This window comes from Pongo abelii, chromosome 8 (genome assembly GCF_028885655.2).
Source record: "Pongo abelii isolate AG06213 chromosome 8, NHGRI_mPonAbe1-v2.0_pri, whole genome shotgun sequence".
Taxonomy (NCBI): Eukaryota; Metazoa; Chordata; class Mammalia; order Primates; family Hominidae; genus Pongo; species Pongo abelii.
In genome coordinates, this window is record NC_071993.2 from 129,943,525 (window position 1) to 129,963,628 (window position 20,104).

Genomic DNA, 20,104 nt, shown 5'->3' on the forward strand with positions numbered 1-20,104 from the left:
GAGCTTCTGGCGCCACCTGCTCCAGGGTGCGCCGGACCGCCAGGGACCGGGTCGCTGCGCTGGGCGACTGCCGCGCTTCTCGGGGAACCGTGAGGATCTGAGTCCGGGATCCAGGAGAGCAGTTGGTGTCGGGTCTCTGCGGGGGAGCGGTCCTGCGAGGTGGAGGCGAGGATCGAGGTGGGCGGAGGCGGGGTAGGGCTGGCCGGGAAGTACCCGAGGCCCCGAGGCATGAATGGGGGAAGGTGACCAGGACTCGGAATTTCATAAACGTCCCCGTCAGGCGTGACAGGTCGTCAGGGCTGCTGTCAAAGTCAGTCCGCCCATCTACCCTCAAACAAGCCACCTCCTCTCCACCAAAACAGGCTGTGTAAAAAGTCCAGCTATAGACGACCGCCGTCGACTTAATTTCGGAAAAGATACACTTTGTCTTTTATTGTGTTCTGCTCCTACTCCTGTGCACACAGTAGGTGTCCAGTAATTTATCCGAGAATCAATTGCAGGGGACTGAGTAGAACGTTGATGATTGAGGAAAAAATAGAGGGGGAAGCCCTGATGTGTGATGCCTCCATTTCCTTAGGAATTCTGTGTTGAGCATTTGTTAGAATAAACCTCATGTCCTAACAAGTGGGTTTTGAGCCATGTTCAGAAACTATACTGTGTGATGTTTTCACCTGTTTTCTTCTCAGCCAGAATCTGGTGATTCAGAAGAGAAGACTGAACAACCAAGATGAAAACCCCTGCTTCCTTTACCTGAGGTGTGGCCCTGATGGAGGTGAAGAACAGAATCTGGTGATTTAGAAGAGAAGATTGAACAACCAAGATGAAAACCCCTGCTTCCTTTACCTGAGGTGTGGCCCTGATGGAGGTGAAGAAATCGCTTCTATTGGCATTTTAAGTTCAGCAAGAAATATGGAAGTGTACTTAGGAGAGGAGTACTGTGGAACCAGTAGGGGCAAAAATGTTTGTACTGTCCTGGATGACAGGTGTGTGACTTGTACACGGGAAAGTGTTCTTCTGAATTGGTGTTTTTATTCTGTTCACCATTTGCAATATTGATTGACTCTCTGACATTGATGTTTACATTAGAGAAGAGAAGATAAAAACCTACTATGGCATAGAAGGTTAGACCATTAAAGCATCTTCTAGGCAATCTAGTTCAGCTTCCTCATTTTTAGGAATGCAGAAATTTACAGCTAATAAAGGGGAGGTGAGCCTGGAGAGGGTCATACTAGTTAAAGTGTCCAGGCAAGAGTGCAGTCCTTATTGCTGCTTCTTGACTCTCTCCATAAACTCACAATGGTCTGTTTTCCAGAAATTAATTTGACAGTCAGTCTGGAACTTTGATCACATATTTTGTAAGGAACCTACAAGCCCAAGGTGGTGCCACACCAGCCTATTTAGTCCATATTCAATGTGTTACAGTTTGATCTTTTCTCTAGTCCCTTATAGGAACATTCTACACTAATCTCGCCTTAATATAAATCAAAACGTCAACTATTTTATATATTGTGCATATTAGAAATAATAAATACACGACACAGGGTTATTAACCAGGTCACTTGAAAAGGGATCTCAACTGTTTGTCCCCTACCAGGCAAACTGAATCTCAGGATTTAAGTAATGGCCTGGAAACAATTTATTTTTTACTGCAGCTGTTTAAAATGATAATTTATATAAGTGAAAAAATAATTTTTATCTTATTTTATTTTCAGTAAACACGAAATTATTTTCTACAAAAACTACTTAATATTGGCATCCTCCACTCATGCCTGTAAAATAAAGGTAGGTCATCACTAAATTTTAAGTAATTTGACAATTGCAAATGTATGTATAATATACTTACGCACTGTTGGTTTGTTCATACAGTTAGTCCAACTTAGTCCCTGTTTATCTATATATGAAACTGTGGTGCCAAGAAAACCGCGTTTTGTCTCCATTATATTTAAAAAGACAAGAATTAGAGAAGTTGCAGAGAAAAGCAGCTAAAAGCTATTTGGACTGGTACCTTGAATATGAAAAATATTGTTGAGGTGAACTTTAGTGATGTCTTCAGAGTCTAAGAGTACTGAGCTACAAATAGCCCAAAGTATTAATGCAGTTTTGTTAGTTACTGCCTGAGTGACCTTGGGAAAATCTCTACATTTCTTTGGACCTACCTCATGGGTAAATTAGAGGACTAAAGAAAATAAAGCATTGTATTCTTTTTGTCTCCACATTATACAGGGTTGTGAGACTTACTTTAAGGAAAAAGTTGGCTGGGCATGGTGGCTCACGCCTGTAATCCTAGCACTTTGGGAGGCCGAGGCAGGGTGATCCCTCGAGCCCAGGAGTTTGAGACCAGCCTGGGTGGCATAAGGAGACCCTGTCTCAAAAAAGAAAAAAAAAATGAAAAGAATAATGAAAAAGTTAATGATTTTTATAGCAGGCAAGTAACAAACTTACAGATCAGATTGTTCCAAGACATTGTTTTAGGTAGTATATATTAATAGCTTCCAAAGTCATTTAAATAAAGTGATTTATTCAACAAATATTTGAGTGCCTACTGATACCAGATACAGACTGTAGTAGGCATTTAGGAAGCAGCAGTAATAAAACGGAGCAACTACCCTTGTGTTGCTTATATTCAAATGGGATGAGACAGGTAATGAGCACACTCTGAATAAAATTGTGTTTTGTTTGGTGGTGAGAAAGGCTACAAGAATTAAGAAGCAGAAAGGGGATAAGAGAGAGGATGAGAGGTGAGTGTTTAAATTTAACAGTGTTTTCTTAATTGTGAAGGATGGTCATGTCTTTGGTGCCATGAGTCTGAATTGACCTGTGTCTTTGGGTTACATATGGTTCTGTGTGTCTCTCTGAAGATGAGTATTTTTTGTAACTATTCTAGGGAAGTATATGTGAGTGCAAAGGGTCATTTCATTTAGGAAAATCCCAAGCCTACTAAAGCTTATTCTGAGGCAGCAGAATATGAAAGTTAAAAAAAATAGTTACTGATGAATATTTTCAAATACTTACTCATTGGAAATTTTAGCACATAATCACAACCACCATGTGAAATCATTGATATTATCCTCCCTCATGTTAATTCTGATTTGTGTTTTGGCATTTGTCCAGGATCATACAGGCTATACAGAGCGGACTCATAATTGAACTCTGGTTTATCTCATTCTAAATCCTGTTTCCTTTCTACTTTGATACTGTTTTTGGTGCCACACATGAAATGTCTTTTGGTTCATAAACATGAATGAAGAGAGGCAGCATAAAGCATTGGAGAGGGCACTGTTATAACAGCCAGGAGAGCTAGGTTCTAAGCCTGACTTTTACTAATTGGGTAATCCTTTGACAAGTTAGAAAATTACCTCTAACTTCATCTTTTTAAATGTGTAAACCAGTGGGTTACATGAGACCATCTTGACCCTGCCTTATAATTCTAAATGGCTCATTTATATTTAGTAATTCAGTAAACACTTTGGATGGGCTTCTGAACACCCTTATTTTGTATTAAAGAATATTATAGTAAGCTGCTGTGTGTTAAAGTCTCAGATTAGCATAGTCTATTCTGAGTTGCTTAAATAAATGAAACTTTAATTTTACCTTCTTTCGTATATTTAGTATATTTTTTTAGTTTGAAAATGACATTGTCTTATATAAATTGTTCTTCTGAGTTTCATAATAAATTGAAACCTCTGACCATTACTGTATTAGGGAAAACTTGAAAATACACTTAAAGTTTATATTTGTTTTCCTGAATACTTTACTCTTGCTGATAATACAAAGAAGTGACCTTAAATAGTGAATATTGTTTAATATTATTATTTATTTTCCTGAACTTTGTATTGTAATAGTTGTGCTCCTTTGGTGAAAGGCAGTGTGTGTTCATCAGTAAAGTTGTGATACACATGAGAGCAGTTTCAGCAAATTATTCAACAAGCTCTCCTGCTCTAAAATCAAGAATAGACCTAGACAGGATCCAAACCATAATGGAGTCCATGGGGTCAAAGTTATCTTCTGGAGCTCAGCAATTGATTAATATGGTTAGGTTTCAGCAGTGTGTAAGTAGAAATGGATGACTTTCCAGATGCCATTAAAAATTAAAAGTAACGGCTTTTTATAAGTACATGTAGTGATGTAAATTTTTTCTTTGAAATTTTGTAATTGATTTAACTGTTATCCTTATTTACTTGTGTAAAAAATAACATTTCATAGACTTGCCCTCCTACAAAATATTTTGACTACAAATCTTCACACTTTTTCATGAATTCATTCACACATTCATTCAGCAAGTATTTATTAAGCACCTTCTTAGTGAACAAGGCACTAGTTTGAGTACATTTCATGATGCAAAGATATCAGTTTATAATTTGTCTTTAAGGATTTACATTCTAGGACATATAAATGGGGAGGGATGAAGAAGATTAGGAAAGGCTCACTAAAGGAAGTGGTATTTTTATCTGGGCCTTTAAAGGACAGGATTAGGCAAGTAAATTTGGAAGAAGGCCAACTCAGACAAAAAATAGGGTGAATAAAATCTTCAATGCTAAAAGAATTGGATGTAGCTGAGAAATGAGTAGTAGTTCATTTCTCTGAAGCAGAAGGGTAATAGGGGAAGTTTAAAGTAGATTTCAGCTAGGTCATAGTGAGAGCTTTGAATGCTACTTCACTTATTTTTTGAGATGGAATCTCGCTCTGTTGCTCAGGCTGGAGTGCAGTGGTGCGACCACGGCTCACTGAAACCTCTGCCTCCCAAGTTCAAGCGGTTCTCCCACCTCAGCCTCCCTAGTAGTTGGGATTACAGGTGCCTGCCACCACACCTGGCTAATTTTTTTTTTTTTTTTGTATTTTTAGTAGAGACGGGGTTTCACCACGTTGGCCAGGCTGGTCTCAAACTCCTTACTTCAAGTGATCCACCCGCATTGGCCTCCCAAAGTGCTGGGATTACAGGCATGAGCTACCACACCCTGTCTGAGTGCTACTTTAAATTTGTAAGTATTTCCACTGTCATGTGTAAGGTAAATCAAAAGAAAGTGAGACTACAAGGAGAAGACCAGCTACACATTATTCCCGTCATCCAGATAAGCGAGAATGAGGGTCTAAGATTGAACATAGTAACATGATGCTGGATGGTGAAATGCTAAAACAATGGAGCTGTTGGGACTTTACAACTAACTTAATATTGGTGTTGTGGGAGAAAAATAGAATCAAATGTGAAATTGAGGCTTTAAGGATGACAATACAAATAATCTAAATTCAACCCAAGGAAGGAGGATGCTTGAGGGGAAGAAAAGTTTAGTTTTGGGAATATTGAGTTTTAGCTGTGAATAAAACATTCCCTGGGAGGATGTTGCAAACATCTGAAAACAGAGGATTAGGAGAAATGGAATGAACCTTAAATGGCTGGAAGGGAAGTTTAGAAGTGTACCCACAGTAGCTGACGAAGTGTGGTGAAGAGAGGGACTGAAGCAAGGAAGAAAGATCCTTGGAGAATAGCTGCGTTTGTACAGATACAGGGAGATGAAAAAGGAACCCAAAATGTAGAAGGTAGCAGAATGATAGAGTAGCAAGAGAAAGGATTTGATGTCAGGTAAAATTGCCTCAAGCTCTTGTCCTGTCTCCTCTTAGTTCTGCATCCTTTGGGCAAGTTGATTCATTTTTTTTTTTTTTAACACAAATTCTTCATGTAGAAAATCTAAATCTAAGTGGTAACACTGTAACAGTCACAGGATTGATGTAAAAATTTAAAATAAATAATGCAAGTAAAGAACTCCTTGTAGATGTATGGCCTACAGATATTAATGTAGTACCACTATTACCATGTGGGCTGAGTTAAGAGAACAAGGAGAACTGAAGATTATGGAAACGACAGAAGGAAGAGTTCCAAAAAAGATGGAAATGTGTACTTTTCTTCCTCCCACACCGTGATCTCACCTGGATACCTCAGGAGGTTCCTAACTGGTCCTCCAGCTCTGCTAAAATCCATTCTCCACAGTGCACTCAGAATGGCCTCAAAGTTCTCATCCTGTGTAAGACTTTCTCACTGCTTCCCATCACACTTAGAATTAATCTTGATTCCTGACCCTGATCTCTAAGGTGTAGGCCCTGCTTGCCTCCTCAGCCTCATCTCCTGCCATGTTTCCTTGGGCAACTTGCTCCAGACATTCTGATGTATGCATTCTATAAATATCCAAGTGTGTTTCTACCTCAGGACCTTTACACTTATAATTGGTTTCTTTCCCTAAATCTTGGCATAACTGACTTTGTCCTATCAGATTTTGGCTTAAATGTTACAGCCTCAATGAGATCTTCCCTAACCACCCAGTTTTAAGTAGGCTTTCCCTCCAAATCTATATCACGTTTTCTTCAGAGCCCTCTTGACTATTTTTACTGTTGTTTATGTATTGATCTGTTTATCTCATTAAAATAAGCTTTATGCAATAGACACCTGGTCTTTCTTGTTTATGGTATGGAATATATGTAGGATAAATGTGCCCTTTGGATTATCAATTAAGGACTCCTTGGAGATAGATCTTCGGGGGGTCAGTTTGAATAGTGATGAGGTGGAAATCAGATTTTCAGGGATTTGATAGTAAATGGGTTTTTGGAATGTGGAGGTACCCAGGGTAACATGGGTTTATTTCAAGAAAGAGATAAGGAACTTCAAGAATCCCTTGAAATGTTTATAAAATGCAGATTCTTGGCCATCACCAGTGCCCTGAATCCTAGGGAGTGGGATCCAGGAATCAGTATTTTAAACAAGCATCTCCAGATGAGTCTTATGCATAGTGTATTATGAATATAAACTCTATCTGTCTAGAGTTTTCTATGCATATAGAAGCATGTTCCTTCCAGTCAGTAGATTGTGTTGTAACCAACTCCCACCCCCTGTCCCCCCCAGCACACACTCTAAATCATTACATCTGGAGACATTTGGGGAACACCCTGGAGAAGAAAGAATGTTAATTCTTCCTTTAAACATGCTAATAAAAGACTTACTTCCTAGTAAGAAAGTTCTTATTTATGGAGTTAACAAACCAGACATCTATATATTGTCTCCCTAGAAAATGTCACATAAGCTTTATAACTATCTGAGCATAAAATGGGGATGTTTCATGACTAAAACAACTCCTGTGTAATGGTGTAACCATACACATTGTCTAGGCAGGGTCTGTCCTGGAGAAAGGAAGCACCTGGGGACCTGTGTTGGAAGTCTCAGCCCCTCAGCTTTACTTCTGAATTGAGATTACTTGCTTTCTTGAAAGTTTTACTAAAGTTTGGTACTCTGAGTCATGTAAGTCTGAAATGGTCATCTATGTGATATCTTGATAAATATAAAGGTTCTTATTTCCTTGTGTTTGAAGTTTAGATTGCTGGCTTTGTTTTTGCTTCACAATTTAGAATATTGAGTAGGAATTCCATATCAAAGTGTGTAGTATACTGTTGTCATTTAATGTTATCTGAATGAAAGAATGGTGCACCCCATCTTCTCAAAATATATTCCATTATGATTTATACTGTTTACTTTTTTGCCTTCCAAATAAAAATAACTTTTTCTTGTTTTTTCAAAATGATATATGAATTTTTTATAAATAAAACTAATTGCATAAATCCCATAAGATATTCAGAGATAAAACACTTGACTTTTCAGAAATGTCACTTATATGAAATTATGTGTATGCAATATATGAAATTGTGTATACACATATATATAGTTCTTTACATATTCATGTATATTGACACAATTCTGCATAAATATTTTTCATGTTCCTTTATGCTGCTCTATAGTCATTTTCCTCTAACATGAGATGGGCCACATTCTAAGCAAGAAGTATATCCCTATGTCATTTTTAATAACTATATATATGTCACTTTATGAGTATTTTGTACTTATTTAATCACTGCTAGTGAGTATTTAGGCTCCTCAAATTTTTTGGTATTATGATTAGCACTGCTAAGCAGAAACTTCTAAGAAAATTGTCAATTCTTGTGACTCAGTTGAGAGTACTGCATTTTATTACTGCAAATTAAAGAAGTCTTTGTAGTGGAAACATTAAAATATGCCAGTGCCATTTTACTAACCATTCTATATTTATTTTAATATATTTTTAGAAAAAACTACAGTTAAATGATTAAAAGCCCCAACTGTGGGGTTAAGTGGCCTGAGTTCATGTTGCAGTTCTGCCACTTACTGGCTGTGTTACTTTGGCCAGGCCACCTTTAGCCATGGTCTCCTCAATTTAATTTAATTAAAGTGATAGTAATATTACCCTACTTCATAAGGATGTTTTATGGATTAGATGAAATAGTGCACAGTGTCTGACTCATATTCCAAAAGTTAGCTGTTAATTACTCTAAAAGGTAGCTGTCAAGATTACTAATATTAACATTTACTTATCTTGTTTAGAATTGTATTCCTATTGAAGAGCAGCTTCAGTTGGGCAATACTGGATACAAGCATATGATTGGACTACAATGCTCATCTGCCTTGGGAGCCTTAGATAAGTCATCCTCCACACCTTTCCCTTTTAGAACTGGATTGACATCTGGAAACGTAACTGAAAACTTACAAGCGTACATTGATAAAAGTACACAGGCATCTAGTGGAGAGAATTCTACAAAGCTTGATGAGTGTAAAATTGTGCCACAAAACCATTCCCTTCTTGAAAATGATCTTAAAAATGCAACATCTCCTTTCTTACCAAAGAAAGCAAATGACAACTCAAATACACCTAACTCTGAGTTGCTGCCTTTTCTCCAGAATTTATGTAGTCAAGTTAACTATCTCCTTGTGGGACATAGGGCCGAGTGACAGGAAAACATCACCAAGCCTGATGAAGGCATTCTTGGTGTTGGGTAAGTATTGTTTTAACAAGGATGTAGTTTTGATTTGGTAGGTGGGAGAATTAGATGAAGAGAAAGAGAAGCAGATTTGTCTCAATGAGTACTGCCTAAAATCTGTTTCAATAGAAAATTATAGCAGCTTTTTTTTTTTTACAGCTTACTATTAATATACCTGTAGAGAATAACTATTCTACAGAGAATAGATTGTTTTGAAAGAAGTGCCTCTGCCTGTAACTGGAGGTGTTGCACACTTGTCAGGCATTTTGTGAGTTACAAGCATAGCTAATGGTTGAAGTTGAAAGTGATCCGTATGAATGGAGAGCAGCTGTGGGAACCATAATATGTATTTTTTTTTCCTGATTGTACCAAATGAGCCATCGTAACAGATTTCCTTTGTAAATCACGTTTGACCTAGGCTAATTTTGAAGTCATCAAAAAATGTATTAACATTGTAATTATTTATAGCATATAGGCCCTTATAACCCTGGTCTCATAATTCCAAGTTTGTGACAGTCCTGATTTGATTGAGGAATGGCTGAGTATTTAGTATGTTCCCCATTCTTTACATAGATACAGCGTGCTGAAATACTGCACTAGGCTAGAATTCAGGACTCAGTCAGAGACCTGGCTTGACTATTTTGCCTTACTGGTTAAATCTTTTGAGTTTTTTTTCAATGTGTGAAGTTAGATATTTGTATTGGTTGAGATTTGTTTAATGTTTGCAACAGTGTTAAAATTTTTAGGAATTTAATTTATTTAAATAAAGGTGGTTCTTAGGATATAGAAAGATAACATTAGTGTTCAATAATTGATGGTCTACATCAATGATAATTACTTGTTATATGAGATGCATAGTCTTCAATTGTTGATAGTCTGTATCAGTGATAACTAGTTGTTATGTGTAGTGGCAAAAAAAATCAAAAGACTATACAGTATACAGGGATTCAAAAACTGCTTGGGACACTTCTGGGTCCAGCTGAGATAGAACATTGCCATTCCTCTCAGATCCTCATTTTACAAATAAAAATCCTTGGACATAACACAACGAAGAAACATACAAGGACTGTGAAAGGTAGAAAGAAGTCAGACTGCTTAGGGACTGTGGGATTTGAGGAGCAATGCAATGTTGAGTTTTTTTGTCTTCCATAGATCTTGGATGGGGTGCCAAAGAAGTCTGCAACCTGGGACAACCAATGGGGACAAAAATTAAGAGCTTCAAGAAAAGCCTATTCCTTCTAACCAAAGGATCAGGAAAAGGGAGTCCTAACAAAACAAAACCTTTCAATAACACTTGTCCTACTCCACTCAAACACCAATGGAAATACTGCCATCCTGCCTGCCCTGTTGAATGAGGCAGTTGTACTCTGGTTTCTCTACTGGGGTGGTGTCAGCTAGCTAAATGGTGAGCTGTTCTTCCATCTCTCAGTCAGAAGGAGTGGGCAGCATTCCAATTCTGCTACTGGGTGATCAACAGAGCCGAGTAGAAGCTAAATTTCCAGCCCCTGCTCAGCTGAAACAAGCAATACTTCAGTTCAACCAGGGTGATGTAACCACTGCCCCGCAAAATCAGATACTTTAATTTTCTAGCTGGGGTGGTATAAGGAGAGGAAGGGAGAGTTTGGAGCTGAAAAAATATCTGAAGAAATAATGGTTGAAATTTCCCCAAAGCTGAACTGGGGAAAGGCGTGAACTCACAGATTCAAGAAGCTGAATAAGTCCTACACAGGATAAATTCAAATAAGTCTATGCCAAGTCATATCATAATTTTTTGAAAACGAAAAAATAAAAAATAAATTCTGAAAGAAAGCTGGAGAGAAACAACATATTCTCATAGAGAAATACCAAGTTTGTTGACAGCTGATTTCTCATCTGAAATTATGGCGGCCAATAAGAAGAGGCACATTTTTCAAGTGCTGTAAAAGAACCGTGAGTCACAAATTGTATATCCAGCAAAAATATCCATTAGGAACAAACAGCAAGTAAAGACAGTCTCAAATAAATGAAAACAGATTATTTTGCACTGGCAAGCCTACCCTTAAAGAATGGATAAAGCAAGTTATCCAAGGAAATAATGACAGAAGAATGCTTAGAACTTCAGAAAGGAAGAAAGATCAATGGAATGGATAAAAATAGAGGTAAATATGACAGGCTATCCTTCTCATAAGTCTCTTAAATCATATTTGGTGGTTGAAGTAAAAATTATAACACCATATGATGTGGTACTTAATATATGTAGAGGAAGTATCTAAGATAATTATATTTTAATAATTACTATAAATATAAATGGCTAGATTCACCAATTAAAAGAGATGTATAGAATGGATTATAAAACACAACCCAACTATATGCAGTTGACAAAACACACTTTTCAAATATAATGACATAGGTAGGTCAAAAGTAGGAAGACATGCCATGAAAACATTAATTTTTAAAAAAGCAGAAGTCGTATATTAGTATCAGGTGAAGCAGGCTTCAGAGCAAAGAAATTCACTAGATAAAAAGAGGGACATTACATAATAATAAAAAGACAATGACATAGTGATCCTAAGTGGGTATGCACTAAACAGAGGTTCAAACTACATGAAGCAAAAAACTGATAGATACAAAAGGATCAATGGACATAACCATAATTATAGTTGAATACCTAACACCCCACGCTCAGTTATTGATAGAACTATTAGACAAAATTATAGGAAAGATATAGAACTGAATAGCACACTATCAGTCATCAGGATCTAGTTGACATTTGTAAAACACTCCATTTCATCCATTTCGAAAGTTAATGTAATCTACCATTTCAGCGGACTAGAAGAAAATTCATATGACTATATAAATTAACACAGAAAAGTACTTTTAAAATTCTAACACCAAACTATGATGAAAGAAACTCAGAAAACTAGAAATTGAGAGGAGCTGCCTCAACTTCATAAAGGATATATACAAGAAACCTATAGCTAACATAATACTTAATGGTTAAAGACTGAATGCGTCCCTCCTAAGTGAAAAACAAGGCAAGGATGTCCTTTCCCACCACTGGGTTTTTTTGTTTTTTTTTTTTTGAGACAGAGTCTCGCTCTGTCGCCCAGGCTGGAGTGCAGTGGCACGATCTCGGCTCACTGCAAGCTCCGCCTCCTGGGTTCATGCCATTTTCCTGCCTCAGTCTCCTGAGTAGCTGGGACTACAGGTCCCCGCCACCATGCCCGGCTAATTTTTTTGTATTTTTAGTAGAGACGGGGTTTCACCATGTTAGGCAGGATGGTCTCGATCTGCTGACCTCGTGATCCACCCACCTTGGCCTCCCAAAGGGCTGGAATTACAGGCATGAGCCACCACACCCGGCCATCACCACTCTTACTCAACATAGTACTGGAAGTTATAGCCACTGCAGTAAGACAACAAAAATTAAATACAGATTGTAATGAAAGAAAACTGTCCTTATTTACAGATGACAAGATGGTCTATATAGAACATCCCAAGGAATATTTTTTTTAAAAAGGTTTAGAACTGATAAATGAGTTCAGCAAAAGTCACAGGATGAAAGCTCAAAATCAGTTGCTTATCTATATTCAGTTGGCCCTCCATATCCATGGCTTTTGCATCATGGATTAAACCCACTGTGGATCAGAAATGGAGAAAAAATAATTGTGTCTGTGCTGAACATGTAGACTTTTTTCCTGTCTTTATTGTCTAAGTAATACAGTATAACAAGTATTTATGTAGAGTTTACTTTTATTAAGTATTGCCATTTTATATAAGGGACTTAAGCATCTGCAGATTTTGGTATCCACAAGGATGGGTTTGGGGAGGGAGGTCCTGGAACCAGTCTCCCACAAATACTGAGGCCTAACTGTACAAATGATGACATGTGGAAACCAAAATTAAAAACAATTTATTTTTATAACTCACCTGTCAACAATGAATTATTAAATTAAATGTTGGCTTCCTAGTAGAAAATTGTAAGAATAAAAGTAAGCTTTTCAACTTAAAAGAGACATACTCACTATACTATTTATAGTTGCTCCAAAGAAAACTAAATACTTAGGTATGAATCTAACAAAACATGTACAGGATATGTATGCTGAAAATTGTAAAATGCTGATGAAAGAAATCATAGAAGGTCTAATTGAGGGACATACCCAGTTTATGGATTGGTGACTCAACATAGTAAAATTGTTAGTTCTCCCTATTGATATGCAGGCTTAATGTAATTTGTATCAAAATCCCACCAAGACTTTTTGTAGACGAAAACAAGGCTTTTTAAAATTATATGAGAAGGCAAAAGTAGTAGAATGGCTAAAACAACTTGTTTTTCTTTTTTCTTTTTTTTTTTTTGAGATGGAGTCTTGCTCTGTCACCCAGACTGGAGTGCAATGGCGCAATCTTGGCTTCCTGCAACCTCCACCTCCTGGGTTCAAGCAATTCCATGCCTTAGCCTCCTGAGTAGCTGGGACTATAGGCATCCACCACAACACCTGACTATTTTTTGCATTTTTTGTAGAGATGGGGTTTCACCATGTTGGCCAGGCTGGTCTTGAATTCCTGGCCTCAAGTAATCCACCTGCCTTGGCCTCCCAACGTATTGGGGTTACACGCTCAGCCTAAAACAACTTTCAAAAAAAGAATTAAATGATTGGGAATCACTCTTCCCAGTGTAGAGTATCCAATACTGTGTAGTATTGTGTGGGGATAGAAATATAAATCAATGGAACATAATATAGGGCCAGAAATAGACCCTCACAAATATGCTCAATTGATTTTTGATAAAAGTGCAAAACTGGCCAGGGGTGGTGGCTCACACCTATAATCCCAGCACTTTGGGAGGCCGAGGCGGGCAGATCACTTGAGCCTAGGAGTTCAAGACTAGTCTAGGCAACATGGCAAAGCCCTGTCTCTACAAAAAAATATGAAAATTAGCCAGGCATGGCGGCACATGCCTGTAGTCCCAGCTACTTGGGAAGCTGAGGTGGGAGGATCACTTGAGCCCAGGAAGTCGAGGCTGTGGTGAGCTGAGATCATACTACTGTCCTTCAGCCTCAGCAACAGAGTGAGAGCTGTCACCAAAAAAAGGAGGGGGGGGGGGCGGTGCAGAAAGGATAGCACTTTCCAAAAATGGTGCTAAAGCAATTAGATATCCAAATTCTTTCACCTAAACTTCACATCCAACACAAAAATTCACTCAAAATGGGTCATAGATTTAAATGATCTTTTGGATGGAAACTGGAGAAAATCTTTAGCAACTAAGAATTGCAGAAAAGTACTTAAACATGACACCATAAGTACAATCCAAAAAATAACAAATTTGACTTCATTAAAGATAAAAAATTTTGCCCTCTGACTCAGTTAAGAGGATGAAAATACAAGCTACAGATGGGAGAATATATTATTTGCAAACCAAATAATCTGACAGATGACTCATACCTAGGATATATTAAGAACTCTCAAAACTCAACAGTAAAAAAAAAAAAATCCATTTAGAACATGGGCAAGACAGGAGATATTTCACCAAAGAGAATATGCAAACAGCATATGAACATGAAAAGATATTCAACATTACTATCCATTAGGAAATTCAAAATAAGACCATGATGAGATATCGCAACACACCTATTTGAACAGTTAAAATAAAAGGTAAGGTGGCAGGACAAGTGGCAGTATGCAGGCAGTCCAGCAGCCCGGCTTCATGAAGGCTCATGGTGCACCTCAGCCCTCAGGCACCAGAGGAAGCTCAGCCCAGCTGAAGGGGCAGTGAAGGAAGAGCCCAAGAGGAGGCCCATGAGGTTGTCAGATAAACCTGCTCCTGTAAAAGTGAAAACAAAACCAAAAAAGGCAGCAAGGAAGAATCATCCTCAGACAAAAAAGTGCAAATAAAAGGGAAAAGGGGAGCAAAGGGAAAGCAGATTCAAAGTGGATAAACAAGAAACTAAAGATTTAAAGATTCACCTGCAGAAAACAGAGAGACCGAAAATGAGAAGAGTCTAGCATCTGATGAAGCAGGAAAGAAAGAAGCCACATCTGATTCATGTCAGGTACCATGTCTTATCACTGGTCCCTGTCTCCCTTCTTGTGTAATCCAGAGGAATATTTTTATCAACTAGTTTGTAACTACACTTTTTTTAGTAGCTCTAGGAAACATTGAAAAGGAGAGAATACCACCTCATCCCACTTTTTAAAGTGTAAATGCTTTTTTTTTTTTTTTTTTTTTGAGACAGAGTCTCACTGTGTTGGCCCAGGCTGGAGTGCAGTGGGGCAATCTCGGCTCCCTGCAACTTCTGCCTCTCAGGTTCAAGGGATTCTTGTCCCTCAGCCTCCCGAGTAGCTGGGATTACAGACACCTGCCACCACGCCCGGCTAATTTTTGTGTTTTTAGTAGAGATGGGGTTTCATCATTTTGGCCAGGCTGGTCTCGAACTCCTGAGCTCAAGTGATCCCCCTGCCTCAGCCGCCCAAAGTGCTGGGATTACAAGCATGAACCACTGTGCCCGGCCTAAATGCTCTTTTTAAGAGGAGAAATCACTTTCTGGTTGTATTTTTGGTACAACCAGAAAATAGTAGGATATTGAATTATGGGAAGATTTGACTTTTTTGAGTGTTAGCTTAACATTCCATGAGGGTGTAGGTTATATCTTATAATACAAGGCATAGTTGGCAATTTGAATCACAGTTGTGTATTTAATATGTCTTGATCATTTTAACTTCTATTCCTATGTTTTTTAGCAGAATTGTTTACTGAAAACTACTCCTTGATCTTGCCTGTCCCTGTCAGAATAATGTGTACTCTGTAGCGTCTTTGGTCATGTAGTAGTCCAGTTTTCTTAATAACTTTGTTAATGTGTTGTGGAAGACTGAAAATCTGACCATGTTATATATATAATATTAAATTGTGAATTGGTGGGACTTTGTAACAGCTTACAACATTCAACAATATGGGCACTTAATATCCTCAAGGAAATTTTGTCTCTAAATTTTAAGCTAAAAAGTCACTGAAATAACTTCAAAAAAGAATCACGATGCATGGCTTTTTAGATTTTCAGTACATACATTTGAGATGTGCAGAAATTGAAATGTCTGTGTAGTGATCCTCAACACAACCAATACAATCTCCATTATGAAAGAAAAAAATCTGAGAATGCCCAATGCTAGCAAAGATGCAGAGAAACTAGATCTTTCATACATTCCTAGTAAGAATGTAAAATGTACAGCCACTCTGGAAAACAGTGCCAGTTTCTCAAAAAACTAAACATACACTTACCATACAAGCCAGCAATCATACTCCTTAGCATGTATCCCACAGAAATTGAAACTTATGGATGTATCACCCTTTAACACACAGCTAATATAGGGCATTTTAGTTATTTCCAGTTTTGGGCTTTACATTAAAGCTGCTATGAACAATTACATACATGAGATTTCTGTGTGAATGTAAGAACATGGAATACACTCATAAAAAATGTGAACTATTGATACATCCAACAACTTGGATGAATCTCAAGTGAACTGTGACAAGTGGAAAACAAATCAAAAGATTACATACTATAGTATCCAACATATATGACATTCTCAAAATAAAATTATAGCCATGGAGAACATCATGGCTGCCATGGAATAAGGATGATAGGGAAAAGAGGGGTGACTATGATGGTAAAGGTTTAGCACAGGGATAATCTTTGTGGCTAAGGAATGGTTCTCTGTCTTGATTGTAATGGTAGTTACATGAATCTACACATGTGAAGTAGAACTATATGCATACGTTGTACCAGTGTCAATTCCTAGTTTTAATATTGTACCGTAGCTATGTAAGATGTAACCATTGAGATCATTGGTGAAGGGTACTGGATAACTCTCCACAGTATCTTTGCAACTTTTTGTGAATCTATAATTTTGTATTTCAATTTTTTAATTTAATAATTTTTAACCTGCTTGGCAATTTCTAGAGTTGTAGTTCTCAAATGTTTTCATCTCAGGATCTCTAATCTCAAAAATGAAGAACTCAAAGAATATCTGTTTATATACACTATATTAAAATTTGTATTTATTTTTAAATAGTAATTATTTGCATATACATATAAACAATAGCTTTTATTAAAAACAATCTTGTTTTCAAAAAATCAGTGAGAAGAGTGACATTGTATTAAATTTACACAAATCTGTATTAACTTGCTCATGTCTGCTTCTGCATTATAGTACATATAGTCCAATATAGCATAAAAGCACAATATAACTACTCAAAACAAACTGAACTGATCTCTTAAAAAGCAAATATTTATACCCTAAACCTAGTACCTTAGGAAATTCTAGAAAACACAAAAATATACTATCACACATTTGATTAATCATTATATCAATAACAGGTTGTTTGGCCTCTGGAAAACACCACTGTGCGTTCATGAGAGAATGAGGGTGAAAAAGGCATATATTACCTCCTTGTTACTATAAAAACACTTTGTCCTCCTGGAACCTTTAAAACGATTCTATAGTGTTCTATGAACCATACTCTAAGAATCACTGCCCTAGACTGCAATATGAGTTTTGTTTAAGAAACTGATGTGCTTTTTTTTTTTAAATCTTTAATTTGCCCATTCCAGTTAAATTCTTCCTCAGTTTCATATTAGGTTAGCAAAGAACTTTCTAGTACTTTAGTAAGGTTTGTATGAAAGAAAGAAGACAAAACTGTTTAAATTGTAGGGTTGCTTGGGGAGGTACTTGGAAAATATACATGTTGACCTTAAAATAAATTTGGCAAGATCAGTTTTGATTTGGAGCTCCATATCAAAAAGACCCTTTCTAAGGACTTGGTCTTTAAGGAATCATCTTCACTTTTATATTCCCATTTCAATTGTATATTTAGTAAATGTTTAAAGAAATAAGTATGTGTTCATGACTGCGGTCATCTGTTGTGGATGTATATTAGAACCTGGAAATACACTGTAAGAAGACAGCACAGTTTATAGAGACAAATTTCAGCAACATATGTTGGCTGCTTGTTGTATAGTTCAGTTGTTTTGTTAAAATATTACAGAAAATTGATATATTTTTAAAATGTATTTCCAGAATGGAAGAGCAGCCTGTTTGCTCCTACTTGGAATAGATTCTTTCTAAAAATATGGAACTGATAGAAAAGAAACTTATAGACTACCTTGATCAGCGAATATAAACTCCAGGAGCACATCGATGATAAGATTGCTTTGTTAATGGATTTGCTGCAAAATCCCAACTCCCCGCCCAGTGGGCTGCCTCTAAGACATTATGACTCTGGAGAAAGACTTTCAAATGAAGAAAGATGAGCTCTCAACATAAACAGTGTACTGCAGATATTTATTACATATTTATTACAAAGCCAAAACCCAAAAATATTTATAAAAAGCAAGGATTTAATGTTCTTTTAAGGATCATCATCTTACTTACTGAAGTGACCTCAGTGTTCATTATTACTACACTTGTACTGTATACTAAGAGTTAACATGATTCAGTATTATTTTTGCTAGTAATATTTTTCACTCATAAGTGTATATATACTTCTGTGTTATATGTTCTAAATGTTTAAGGATTTCTAATATAATTCATTAGTTTATATAGTATATGTTTGATTGAAGTACTGTTTTAATTTATATGAAGACCTTATAGTTTCAGGGATATAAAAGGAATGCTTAGAGTATTTGATTTTTTTTTTTTTTTCTAATGGACTGACCTTGGAAAACTGGGTACTTAACCTGGAACCTTTATTTTAGATCACCAACTTAAATTTTATATTGTTTATTTCAGATAAAAAATTAGATGTGATGTTTGGCATGTGTAAAATCAGTTCACATTGGGGCCATTAATTGTACATTCTGTCACATTGTAAGAGTAGATAAGAAAGAGAATATCAGAACTGGTCTATTCCTTGTTAGGATTATTACTTTGGATTTAGTGTATGATGTAAAATGGGAGAATTCATCTCATTTTATCTCAATAAACCCAGAAAGTGTAAGGAAGTCTGTTTTGTTGTTGGGTTTTTTTTTTTTTTAATTTTTTTGAGCTGATATAGATTCTTCTTTCAAAACCCTTTCCTGATACATTTAAAGTGTGAAATGCCGAGGCTCCCCACTGAAGGATTAAGGTATATAAATCAAGGAGATTGCAGTTCTGTCTGGCAGACTTCATTTTCAGAGATTGTAACTGTTATGTGTGTGTTGAAGAGTGATATATTTGCATCCAAAAAATAAATGCATCCACCCTGGAAACTACTTGTCTGAAATAAATAGAAATATTGTCTTTTTATCTAATATTTGTTAAGTTTTTTGGTTTTTTAGATTCAGGGGGTACATATGCAGGTTTGTTCCACGGGTATATTACATGATACTGAGACTGGCTTCTAGTGATTCCATCACCCAAGTAGTGAACACAGGACCTGAAGGTAGCTTTTTCAACCCTCCCCCCTCTCCCATCCTTCCCCTTTTGGAATCCCGAGTGTTTATTGTTCGCATCTTTGTGAACATGTTTGTTTTTATGTAAAAGGATGTCTTACACTCATTTAATATTTTGGTGAATTTACTTCTTTTACATGAGAACTAACTTATATAATGTTTGTTCATTTATGACTGTCACTCGGACCTCAGTGACATGAGAACGTGTATGTTATTTTTATCAGACTCATCCTAATTTTTCTTTTTTTTTTTTTTGAGACTGAGTCTCACTCTGTTGTCCAGGCTGGAATGCAGTGGCGCAATCTTGGCTCACTGAAACCTCTGCCACCCGGGTTGAAGCGATTCTCCTGCCTCAGCCTCCCGAGTAGCTGGGACTACAGGCGCGTGCCACCACACCTGCCTAATTTTTTGTATTTTTAGTACAGATGGCATTTCACTGTGTTAGCCAGGATGGCATCCTAATTTTTTTATAACATATGTAGCCATGAGGAAGCATTTCCTTCGGCATTTGGGAGAAATGTGTCTCAGTTAAGGATGAATGAAATCTTTAGTGTCTGATAGTTGCAGTCTGTTTTTTTATTCACAAAATGCTCCAATATCATTATAACTAGAACACATAAGCTATATTTTATAAAATAATTAAAATAGTCATGGTTGTAGTACTAAAAATAATTCCAATAAGTTTTAATTCCTGATCTTCAATTTCTTGATTTTTACAGGTTAATGAAGACCTAAATTATATTTTATTTATATTAGAAACTCATAGGTGTTGATTTTCTTGTGTTTATATAAGTGCTATACATATTTATATGTGTGTAATTGCTTTGCTAAAATTATTAGTCCTAAGAAAACTCTGCCTGAATTTGCTC

The 20,104-nt window shown here is 36.8% G+C and overlaps 2 pseudogenes; both read left to right on the plus strand.

Moving 5' to 3' along the window:
* The first annotated feature begins 3,896 nt into the window (after window positions 1-3,896).
* Window positions 3,897-19,056, plus strand: LOC100441093 (putative uncharacterized protein C10orf88-like; annotated as a pseudogene).
* LOC112135202 (non-histone chromosomal protein HMG-14-like) lies at window positions 14,458-14,969 on the plus strand (annotated as a pseudogene).
* Window positions 19,057-20,104: the final 1,048 nt, after the last annotated feature.